The 12,546-nt window shown below is 50.7% G+C and overlaps 1 long non-coding RNA gene across 1 annotated transcript; it reads left to right on the top strand.

The window, feature by feature from the left end:
* The first annotated feature begins 140 nt into the window (after positions 1 to 140).
* On the top strand, positions 141 to 12,004 carry LOC144283304 (uncharacterized). Its single transcript, XR_013351747.1, has 3 exons — positions 141 to 600; positions 781 to 1,398; positions 10,630 to 12,004. It is a non-coding gene; the product is annotated as an uncharacterized LOC144283304 (long non-coding RNA).
* Positions 12,005 to 12,546: the final 542 nt, after the last annotated feature.

A 12,546-nucleotide genomic window follows, 5' to 3' on the forward strand; every position in this document is an offset into this window, starting at 1 on the left:
GAGGCCTCAGGCCTGCCAGTGCCCTTTGGCTGACCGGGGAGTCTGCAAGGCAAGGGTCATTGTGTTCCTGCCCTCCAACTCTCCCCCCACCCCCTTAGAGGGCTCAGGTTACTGGATGTTTCTAGAAAGAGAGGCTTTTAGAAGGAGGGCTGGAGGTAGAGTGACAACCCTCAGGTGCTTGTTGGGTGCTCTGTGCCCCCCAGCACCTGTGGGCTAAGGGCCCCTGCCTGCCTTCTTCCCTAAGACACGAGATTGAAAAAGCAGGGAAGCCATATAGCGAAAGGAGCAGGTGCACAGTGCACCTGTTGGAAGATCGGAGCACCTGTTGTTCGAGAGAACAGTCCGCTCCGACGTTGGGACCAGAGGTTCTTGCAGAAGCAGCCACCGCCAGGCAGCCACTGCGTTCAGATCAAGCCGAAGACGCAGGATGCAGAGGGGAAGAGCCACTCCTGGAGGCTTCTGCCTGTGGCATCTTTGTCGCCTCCCCCCCCCTCCGCCCCCCTGCGAGTCCTGCAGGGAATCTGGGAGGCTTCCAACCTGGTAGGAGAATTTATACCACCGAGGCACCTGTCGTCACCTCCAGAAAGATAGCGACCAGAGGTGGGGAGAGCAGAGGGTGCCTAGAGGCAGTGGGTGTCCTCTCGCCCCCGCCTTACCTGTGCTCCTCCTCTCCCTCCTCCTCTTCCTCCTCCTCCTCCTCCTCAGCTCTCTGCTCATCAGTCTCCTGGTTTCCTTTTTTTTTTTTTTTTTTTTTTAAGATTTTATTTATTTATTCACTAGGCACAGAGAACGAGGCAGAGACACAGGCAGAGGGAGAAGCAGGCTCCATGCAGGGAGGCCGATGTGGGACTCGATCCTGGGACCCCAGGATCACGCCCTGAGTCGAAGGCAGACGCTCAACTGCTGAGCCACCCAGGTGTCCCTGTCTCCTGATTTCCTGACGCTCAGGTGCTTCCGCACCACGTTGGCCCCCTAAGTCTCCCATCTGTAAGCTGGCTTTCTGGATGTTCGAGATGAAGTCAACCCCCCTTTTTTTTCATCCTTAAATCAACGTCCCAACAGGAATGGGGTCATAAACGTAAACCCACTCCCTTGTGACATAAGGCAAACTGCTGTAAGTATAAGGGCACAGTGATTAAGGTAATAAAGGACACATCCTGACACAAGTGATCTCAGGCCCTTCCAGTGGTTTCTGCATTGGACAGTGGAGAGCTCTGAGGCAGCAGAGGACATCATGCGTTGGGAGCATGTGTGGGTGTCGAGTCCTGCACAGAGTGTTAATGTTCGTGGGCCAGTTGACTCCAATTTAACCTCAGCCATGGAGCCATTTTGCAGATGAAGCAGCCAAGGAGCAGGAACCCATCAAGGGACTTCCCCAAGGTTCTCAGGCAGGAAACGGTAGGATTGGGGACCAAAGTGCATCCATGGACCTTAATCTCGACATATTTGGCATTTTTGACAGCATTTAGCACAATGCTTGACACAGAAATGACGGAGAGGGAGCCTTTGAATGAGGGAGGTAATGTCAGGGAGGTGGGGTGCTATAGTTGAATGGACAAAGGATTTGAACATAGACCTAGATGTTCTAGAATGTTTGTTTGGATCCATAGTTCTCCAGCAGTGCTCGTGATCCCTTTCCTTCCCTCTTGAGGGTAGGTTGAGGAGCTGAGCTTGTGGGTGTTCAGTTTTTCTACTTTTCCTTCATCAAGAGCAGGTCCTTTTCATATTATGATTTTGAGTTTGATTTCATTAGGGAAAGAAGGAAAAAACAGATTCTTTTGCTAAAAACAGGTTGAAGAGGGACACCTGGGTGGCTCAGTGACTGAGCATCTCCCTGAGGCTCAGGTCGTGACCTCGGGGTCCTGGGATCAAGTTCCGTATCAGCCTCCCTGCAGGGAGCCTGCTTCTCTGCCCCTCTCTCATGAATAAATAGAAAAATCTTTTTTTATTATTATTATTTTTTTATTTATGATAGTCACAGAGAGAGAGAGAGAGGTAGAGACACAGGCAGAGGGAGAAGCAGGCTCCATGCACCGGGAGCCCGACGTGGGATTCGATCCCGGGTCTCCAGGATCGCGCCCTGGGCCAAAGGCGCTAAACCGCTGCGCCACCCAGGGATCCTAAATAGAAAATCTTAAAAAAATAAAAATAAAAACAGGTTGAAGAATTCTGTTTCAGGTGGCCTTTGAGGTCTTCTCAAAACCTCATTATCTCTGATTTTACGATTTGAGTGTGGGCTCTACTGCTTCCCGACTGTGTGGTGGTGGATAAGTTCGCATCTTCGTCTTTAAAATGAGCGTAAGGAGAGAAACGCTGCCGAGTCCTCAGGGTTATCATGTGGAGGAAGCGTGTGGCTGGGCCCTGAGATGAGCCAAGGACCCTGCAGGAGTACGGAATTGGTGACATTGTGCAATCATCAAACATTTCTTGGGTGGCAGCTCTGGGCTGCCCAATGGATAAATGCTGGAGATGTGAAGAGCCATCGGGCAGAGGAGAGCTGGGAATCGACGGGCACAGGTGCACAGTCTCCTGGCAGATAGGTAAATAAGCAGGCAGTTTCAGTCCAAAGTGATGCATGCCCAGAGGTAAGCATGGCGAAGGGTCACCCAGCCCAGCTCAGCCTGGGGATGGAGGTGACAGCAAGGGGGTGGAGTCGGTAGGAAAATGACATCTAGCGTACGTCTCAAAGTGGAAGCAAAAACCAATAATGATACTGGGTGGGCATGCTATACCTCATTCACACAGGATTTTAGTCACATCGCATTGAGTCTTCTGAGGTTTCACTTCTCCTTTGTGCAAAGATCTTACAGAGACAAAAGCAAATGTAAAGAATACCATTGGGCTAATGTTACAAACTCTGTGGAGTTTTACTCCACCTTTTCTTTTTTTTTTTTCTGCAAAAAAACTATTATAATCAACATATGTGCTAGACCCTGTCTTCTTCTTCTTTTTTTAAATATTTTTATTTATTTATTTATTTTTATTTTATTTTTTTTTAAATTTTTATTTATTTGTGATAGTCACAGAGAGAGAGAGAGAATGAGGCAGAGACACAGGCAGAGGGAGAAGCAGGCTCCATGCACCGGGAGCCTGACGTGGGATTCGATCCCGGGTCTCCAGGATCGCGCCCTGGGCCAAAGGCAGGAGCCAAACTGCTGCACCACCCAGGGATCCCTAATCTTTTTTTTAAAAAAGATTTTATTTATTCATAGAGACACAGTGAGAGAGAGGGACAGAGGAACAGGCAGAGGGAGAAGCAGGCTCCATGCAGGGAGCCCGATGTGGGACTCGATCCCGGGTCCCCAGGATCACACCCCAGGCTGCAGGCGGCGCTAAACCACTGAGCCACCGGGGCTGCCCTAGACCCTGTCTTCTTGAGAAAACTCGACATCCCTTCAGAACCATCCTCTGTGAGAGCCCAGGGTGCCCTCTGAGCATCTCCTGTCCGGCAGCATGTTTGTATCAATGAGAAAGCTGGAACCCAGATTGATGAGGTGTCTTCACCATGGCCAGGAAGTACAGCAGTCAAGTTTAGATGTGGCTTCCTCGGGTACCACAAGTTCTGATGGCTCTGGAATGGGAGCGGCAGTGTGTCGAGGGGACACATCCAGGTTTGTGGTCTGAGGGCCAGAGGTGGAGTTCACCCCGCCTTTAACCAACAGTGTTTGTGTGTGTATGTCAACGAGTGAGCTGTGCCCTAGTGTACAGAAATGAGCAACTCATTCTCCTTGCTTTAAAGGGCTCACAGGTCAAAGATACTTCAAGTGTCAATGAAAACCCATGATGCGAACAGACAGCTGGGTGGCTCAGTCGGTTAAGTGTCTGACTTTTGATTTTGAGTCAGGTCATGGTCTCAGAGACCCTGGGTTGGGCTCTGTCCTGGGTATGGAATCTGCTTGATTCTCTCTTTCTTTCTGCCCCTCTTCCCCCATCCCCACTTGCACGTGTGCTCTCTCTCTCTCTCTGAAGAAAAGGAAAAGAAAAAAAATCCATGATATAAGTGCCAGTGGAGAAAGGTGCACGGTGCTCTGAGAGCGGTATTTGCATAGGATGCGTTGGAAGATGTAAGCACTGAAGCCATGCACACTTGGGCTCAGTTTCCAGTGCTGCCCCTCACTGTGTGATCTTGAGCAAGCTAGTTAACCTTTCTGAGCCTCAGCTTCTCCATCTAGAAAATGGGGAGACTAATACCCTTCCTGTTGGCACCTACGAATAAAATGTATACCCCGGAGATACGGCTGGCAAAGTGCCTGGCCCAATAAGCATCATCGTGGTAAGAACGGGGGCAAGACATTCAATTTCTCCAAGCCTCCGGGAGCTTCATTTGTCCCCCTCTGTACACCAGGAGATGGAAGTGAAGTGTGCTTTGTACAACTGTGACGTGTTTAAAAAAATGGTAGTGATTTCTCTTGGGATTCTTAGCCGGCCCTAATTAGGATGATGAAGGCAGTGTAGTGGGGTGCTTTGTCAAATTCCAGAGAGTGACTGGAGGTCAGAAGCCAGGACAGCCTCTCCGACCTCATGCCCCCCTTGCCCACTGCCCTCCAGAGTCTCCATATACTTTCCTCCCGTCATCTGCACTAAATGTGCTCTGGACCAGGACCTGCAGATCTTGAGCCTGGTTTCTTTGTCTATCAGCAAAGTCCTGCAGGGAGGGAGGACTTGCCATCAGGCCTGAGAACGAAGTCAGGCGTGCTTGGAATGCAATTGCAAAAGAGGTTACAAGAGCCTGGCGAGAATGCTGAAATCAAGTGATGTCGAGAGGTTTTGTTATTTTTGAAAAAATGACTCATTCTGAGAAACCCTAACGGGCCTCCCAGAACGTTCACCTAGTTGCCTGTATGTCTAACCCAGAGCCCACTGCAGAGAAAAACAAACCTTGTAGTCACAGCTGAAGGAGGGGGGTGGTGGGGTGCCAAGGGGGGTGCCAGGGGGGTGCTGTGAGGGTTGGTGGGGGAAAACAGGGATGACAACTGGATGCAGGAAGAGCTTCAAGATAACTCCTGCCCTCTGGGTGGACTGCTTTAATTTCCCCGTCCCTTTCTCCAACCATCACAAAAACATCCCCTTGGAAGTAACGTGTCCTCGGGATTGACCTGAGCTGGCCAGGGGAGGCAGGGTCATTTCTGTGACATGCAAGTCAAATAGGGGCCGAGAGAGTATGAGCTATTTCCCCCGGATGAGAGAGAGAAGGGAGCATCAGAGAAGTGGGGAAGGACAGAGAGAGAGAAAGGAGGAGGAGGAGGAAGAGTGGACGAGAGAGGAGCAGAGAAGAGAAGGCCCGTGAATGAGAACCAAAGGGAGAACCATGCTTGTCTTGAGAAGCACCTCGAAAGGCTGCTTTCAGCGAGGGCACCTGCTGGCCTCCTCCCCCTGAGATGCCCTTAGCCAAATGTCTGATTTAGGGGGAAACAACTTCCTTCACCAAGTCTCCATGGGGATGGAGGAGTAGAACAGATTCATAGCTTCTCAAATTTAGTAGGCATAAGAATATTCTGGAAGACTTGTTACAGTACAGATTGCTGGGCCCTGTCTCTGGAATTCCGTTTCTGAAGGTCTGGGGAGGGGCCCTGGAATCTGCATTTCTAACCAGCTCCCTGGTGAGGCTGTCGCTGCCAATTGGTCATAGACCCCCCATCCCATCCCCCCACTTTGAGTGTCCTGGGGTGGCTGATCGGGAATGTTCCTGCCGCTCCTGCCATCTGTGATTTGAGAAAACTCAACAGCTCCTGCTCACGGAGCACTGTGGTGGGGAGCTAGGAGTATAAAGTTGCACACAAGGCAGGCGTCCTGCCTTTTGGGTCTAACAGTCTAGGTGAGGAAACAGGCTCTACAGGGAACCCCATTACCCCACAGGATATGCGGGGGACACGCCGAGGAGGGAGTGGGTCACTGCCTGTGTGCAAGTCAGGAGGGGCTCCAAGGAGAGCGGTGCTGGGTGGGCCTGTGGGCCTCAGTTGTCCCTAACCAGGAGGTCATGGGAGGGGATGACTTCCGGGCAGAGGGCAGTGTAGGCTGTTTGCAGTGGTCCACAGAGAAGGCTTCCGCTCAGTGCTTACTGCATGAGGTGTGGCGTTAGCGCGGCTCAGGGGGACGTTCCCGCTCTGGCATCCCGGAGCTGCCAAGCATAGCCGTGGCAGTTCCCCATCTCCTGGGGAGCCCAGTGGAGGGAGCTCGGGTGGCTGGCCTCCCGGGGGACCACAGTCAAGTATCATACACACACACACACACACACACACACACACACACACGGTATTATATGTACGTGCAGTAGGTACATATGTACACACACGTGCACATAGTGGAACCTCATTATTTGTGGTTTCTGCATTTGTAAATTTGCCCCTGTTGGCTAATATTTGCTTGTAACCTCCAAATCAATACTCGGTGGCCCTTTTAACCATTCAAGGACACACGCAGAGCGGTGACAAAATTTGACTCCCCTGACACGTTCCGGGTGGGATGATGCTCTGACTTCTCGTTTCAGCTCCTGTCCTGTCAACAAGGGTCCATTTTGTAACCTGTCAGTACCATGTTTTGAGTATCTTGGTGCCTTCCCCCTCCCGTGATTTCACTGTTTAAAATGGCTCCCCAGCCACTGCCTTTGGTGCTGTGTGCCTGGGCACAGGGGCAGGGATGTGCCTTCTGGAGAAAACAGGTGTGTGAGATAAGCTTCATTTAGATCGTGAGATAACAGTGCTGTTGGCCACGAGTTCAGGGCTGATAAATCAGCAATATGTATTGAATAAGATGCCTTTAAACAGAGACACACACACACAACACAAGGTTATGTATTGATGAGTTGATGAAAATGTTGTGGCCAGAGGCCCCCAGACCCTAACCTTCCATCTCGCCTAGGAGCGATGATACAGCATTCACTAATTCAGTGTTCAGGGCAACTTTATAGAACACAATTACCATGAATAATGAGAATTGGTGTGTGTGTGTGTGTGTGTGTGTGTGTTTGCTTGCCTGTAACATTAAGCCCCTGCCAAGTATTTCTGTTGCTCAATATTACAAGTTATTATATTTAACAAGATAATTCATAGTTGCAGCAAGAGTTTAGTAAAATCCAAGCCTAGATAGGTAAACTCTGGGAGCTCTCTTCCTAATCCTATCCGATGGAAATCCTTTATCCAATTTAACCATTTCCTTTTCGGCCGAGATCTGAGCAAAAGGCATTTTTCTACTTGTCCTGAAGTCGCTGCCATGGCCACTTGGATTCACAACATCTCACCAGTTAGATACAAATGGTGAGTTGTGGTGTCCCAGTGCCCAAGTCCCATGACTTTGGTATGGATTATTATAGGAGGATTTAAAACTGGAGATCACTTTGCTTTCATCACTAGGATTCTGACACCAGTTTGGATGTGTGGTACTTTCCGACACCATCAAGCAATTCTCTGCGACACCAGGGTGTCCTAGAATCTAAATTCTCATACTGTCTACTGCTACCTGAGGTGGCATCTGACTGCACAGACCAAGGGGCTGAGTACCTAAGACTGTCTCCACTTCAGGTGTCCGTCACAAGGCCAGGTTGTCTCTGTGCTTCTGACCGGCTGGTGATAAATCAGAGGTTCCCATAATCCCCTCCTCGGGTTCCATAAATTTGCTAGGGCAGCTCACACGACTCAGGAAACCAGGTTATCCATCAGCTTGCTGGTTCATCACGAAGGATATTAAAGGATATGAATTAACGGGCAGATGAAGAGATACATAGGGCGAGGTCCCAAATGCAGGAAATTGTGTCCGCATGGGTTTGGGGGCCAGCAGTGTGTCAAGTGTTGTGGTTGACCAATCTGGAAGCTGTCCCACACCCTTCTTTTTGGGTTTTTTATGGAGGCTTCATTATATAGGCACAATCGATTCAATCATTGGCCATTGGCCACAGAAGGCAACCTCCAGGCCTGTTCTTCTCTCAGGAGGTCAGAGGGTGGAGCTGAAGTTTCCAACCCTGGCAGCCAGCCCTCAGCCTTAGGTGACTTAGGGGCTTTCCAAAAGTTACCTCAGTTAACATAACAAAGGACACCTCGCTCACCCCCTCACTTAGGAAATTCCAAGGGTTTTAGGAGGTCTGTGCCAGGAACAGCGAAGAGGGAGATAAAAGTCTATTTTTTTCTTATGAATCGCGATCACCTTTGTGATTATTGCATCTGGTAGACTGAATTTTGGCACGGAGGGAGAGCCGGTGCACAGGCCGAAGGGTGCTCTGGGACCCGCGTGGGCAGGGTGATAGGGTGCAGTGGCTGCAGCTGCTGAAGCAGCTGGGGACCGAGCTGGAACCCCCACCGCAGCCTCAGGCAGCAGCCCTGCCGGCCAGGCCCCCGCCACCCCGCCTCTCCCGTCTGGGTCCTGCCCTCAGCCCTGTCCCCTAGGCCACGTCAGACCTCTCTGGCTTGTTTCTGAGAAATGTGCTGAGAACACACAAGGCCCCATCAGGCCTCAGCGGCTTGGACGTGATTTCCCTGGGAACCAAGGCCGGGGGTGCTCTGCAGCCTTCCTGGACTGGGAAATCTCTGCCTCCCCAGGGGCGGGTCATGCTGGAGGGAGTCTTTGGGTGCTCCCGGGCCTCCTCCCCCTGGGTCCAGGGGGACCTCGCTGCCAGTCGAGCGAGAGGAAGCACTGGGGCTGAAGGAGCAAGGCGGCTGGCTGCCATCCCACATAAACACGCTCCGTCACTGTAAATTATTTATGCACCATATGGAGGCTGGACAGGCTCCTTGACGGGGTGTGTTAATTAGAAGACTGTGGATCCTGCCTTGGCCCCAGTTCCTGGGGGCCGGGGGTGGGGGCATCAGAGGAGTGGGGGTGGGGGGTGCTGTTTTTTTGCTCAGCATCTCCCTGATTAGAAGCTTCAGCGATTCTGGCTTTTCCAGCAACAAGTCTGAATGCCATAGGTCGGCGTTCAAGGCCTCTTTCCCGCCGGAGCTCCCACGCTTGCCCTCTGCTTCTGGCATGACAACTTTTCGTTGTTCTCTATAAATGACGGTACCATTCCCACCACTAGACCTCGCATCCTGTGCTGCCAGCATCCTTTAAATCACAGATCCTTTATTTAAAATTAAAAAAATATATATATTTAATTTATTTATTTAACAGAGGGAGAGGGAGAAGCAGACTCCTTGCTGAGTAGGGAGCCCGCCGTGGGACTCAATCCCAGGACCCCGGGATCATGACCTGAGCCGAAGGCAGGTGCTTAACCAACTGAACCACCCGGGTGTCCCAAATCACAGACCCTTTAAATATCATGTCCTCTGCGTGGCCTCCTCATTCACCCACCGGAGCACGAGCTTGTTCCTCCTTGTGCCGCGTTCCTCCTCTGCACACCGCGGTAGAAGTGTAGAAGTACGGCCTCTGGTTTGAACCAGGACACCAGCTGCATCCCTTCCTGAGGGACCTTGGTTTCTTAAGTAGAACCTAGAACCTAGGGCATCTCCCTAAAGCTCTGGGGGTGGTGGTGGAGGGTAGGATATATGCTAACTTTCCATGGTACCGGGCACCCAGAAATCCCACCACAGACACTAGCGCTTCCTTATTATTAATTTATTTCCCCCTGCCGTAATCCCTTCTTTTGTAAGCCTCACTCTTTCTAGACTGACCCACCGGAGGGCTGGGGCTTGGTCTTACTCATCACTGAACCTTCTGCCTCTAGCCCAGTGCCTGGCGCTTCATAAGCATCACATGAGGAGGGTGTCCTCGACAGCAGGGCACACGGGTGGTATCCAACGTCTACTCAGCGCTTACTCTTTGCCAGGCTGTGTCCTAAGCCCTTTACATGCTCGAACTCATTTAAGATGATGGTCTTACAGGATCGCTCTTCTCACTTAACAGACGAGGAAACTGGTCACAGAGAAATGACTTGTGCAAGGTGACATTTGAACACTGGAGTTGATGTGTAAGCCCAGAGAGGTTCGAACCTCAGGTGTTCCACTGAGAGTGGGAGTTCCGGTGGTTGGTGCCAGGCACACCATTTAGTGCATGGTGACTACGTGTTTGGGACCAGACTACAAGCGGGCAAGTCACACAGGTCAGCGGCTAAAAGAGGGTGGAAATTCCTATGGGAGACACTTTGTCTCTAGAAAATGCTATTCTAGAGGCCTGCTTTAGATTCAGCTCTTGACTTTCCAGAGAGGAAGAGCAGCCTGTGTTTCCTGGACCGGCTCTGTGTCACTTCCTTGTCGCCGTCTTTTCCTTGGGCTGCTACATTTCTTCCCTCCGTCTAGAACATTTCCTTTTCCCTCTCTTCTGTGCCTTCCTCACTGCCACTGTGATCCCATCTGGAGAAATCCTCCTGTCTTTCAAGGTCCGGTTCACGCCTACTGTCTTCTGGGGACACTTGCCCAGCTGTCATCCCCACTCACTTGCTCTCCCAAACTGAACTCATGTCTAAATTGCATGTACACGACAAAGTGGTGACTGGCATGGGCTCTTGCACCAGACACCTGGCTCTCAGTCTGGCTCTGCCACCCTGTGTGAGTCTCCCTCCTTCATTCCCTCACCTGTGAAATGGTGCAGTCAGAGCCCCTACGTTGCACGGTTTTGTGAGGTATTAGTGGAAGAGCACATATCAAGAGCACCTAGTCATGAGATGTGAACTTAGTATGTGACCCTGTACTTTTACTCTTCTAGGAGGGGCCTTCCATGCATCTTTCCATCTCCAGCGCTCACCAAAATGCCTGGCACACAGCAGGTGCTCACTAAATGAAAATGCAATTTGAGTTGAACAAAGTAAGCGTTCATTGGGCACCCAATAAATGTACCAAGTGCAAGATATGCAAAGATGGGTGGCAGCTAAAAGTCAGGATGCATGTATACAAGCACAGCCGGTAAGAGACTTGGAAAGAAGACGCATGCGGCACTTCCATTGGTTCATTTGTTCATCAAGGCATTTGTTGTGCCAAGCTCTGGGAAGACAGACATGAATAAAATGTGCTCCTGGGTCTTCAAAAAGACATGACCTGGTACATAATTCATATAACTGGGCAGATGACTGCTGTCCTCGGGTGTGCCTCAGGGCTCTGAGGACAGAGCCACTGGATTGTGGGTCAGTTTGAAAGGGATGGGGGAGGGGAAGCTGGATGAGATGGGCAGGGCCTTTGCACTTGCCGGTTCTTTTCCCCGGGACACCTTTTCTCTCATCCTTCCTGTCTCAGATGGCGTGTCCTCTCCTCCAGCAACCCCTTCGGAAAGCTGCCTCCTCATGGCTCTATCACCGTTCCCTGTTCAGGTCTTCTCAAACCCTGACCATGGACCCTGGTGAATGAAAAGAGGGCAAGGAAACGGAACTAGCATTTTTTGGAATACCCACTACGTGCCAGACACAGGGCTCTTTAACTGCCGAACGCTATTTCATTAATTTCCCCCAAAGTTCCCGGGGTGGTGGTATTCTTACCCTCATTGGGCAGACTACAAAGGGCCCCTGCCCCCTCTTGGAAGGCAAATGCCTTTGCCCAAGGTCACTGGCCGGATGTAGAGGAATAGACTTGGAATCCAGGGCCAGCTGCCTCCCCACACCCATGGTGCTTTCATGGCATCGGGAGAGGCCAAGTGCAAGAAAGGAAATGGAATGACTCGTTAGTAAACGAGTCAGTCAGGCATTTTCAGCAACAAGTAAGTGATTTCCCTAATTCCCTTTCTGCTGTTAATACAGAAACTTGGCAGCTGGGAACCAGGCTGCAGAAAAACAGGTTTCCTTCTTAACTCAGCAGCACCCCCTGCAGGAGATGAGGGAACACAGCAGAAGTGATGGGGGCCGGAGGGCTCCTCTCTGCCGGAGGGGATCCAGCAGGCACTGGAGACAGCTTCCAGGCCCTTCCTTACTAAAAAGGAGCACATTGAGACTGAGAAAGGAATTTGCCCAAAGTCACACTGTTAGTGACGGCAGATGTGAAGCCGGCTTCTGACTCCCCGTTCAGTGCCCTCTCCCCACCCACTCCCTCCCTCTCTCCGCCTCTCTCCTTCAATATGCATTAATTTAGCACCTACTATGCCTTGGGTATATTTCTTCTTGTGGATTATAAATATCAATGGCTAAAATTTGTCTTTTGGGATTATTGTTGTATTGATTCATCGCCACTAACAACATACTTCATCACCACAGCTAAGAGGTATGGACCATTGCCACGTGTCAGGCACTATGCTAAGGCAAGAGCTCAGATGATCCTCACAGGGGAGGAAATTAAGGCTTAGGGAGGTTTAGAAATGTGCCTGGGATGGTTTAGTAAGCTGTGGAGCTGGGATTCGATTCCCAGATCCTTCTGACTCTGGAACTGGATCTTAACCACGTATGTCATATTTATTCTTTCAAGTATCTAAGGTTAGTTCAAGGAGCCTCCCTACTCCAATTAGGATTTTGCTTCCATTTCAAATAATTACTTTTTTTTTTTTTTTGTTTAAGACTGGGGCTGACTCCCTCCTTGAGTTTGTTGCTTTTTTTTTAAGGTTCTATTTATTCATGAGAGACACACACAGAGGCAGAGACATAGGCAGAGGGAGAAGCAGGCTCCCTACAGAGAGCCTGGTGCCAGACTCGATCCCAGGACCCCA

This window comes from Canis aureus, chromosome 14, assembly GCF_053574225.1.
Source record: "Canis aureus isolate CA01 chromosome 14, VMU_Caureus_v.1.0, whole genome shotgun sequence".
Taxonomy (NCBI): domain Eukaryota; kingdom Metazoa; phylum Chordata; class Mammalia; order Carnivora; family Canidae; genus Canis; species Canis aureus.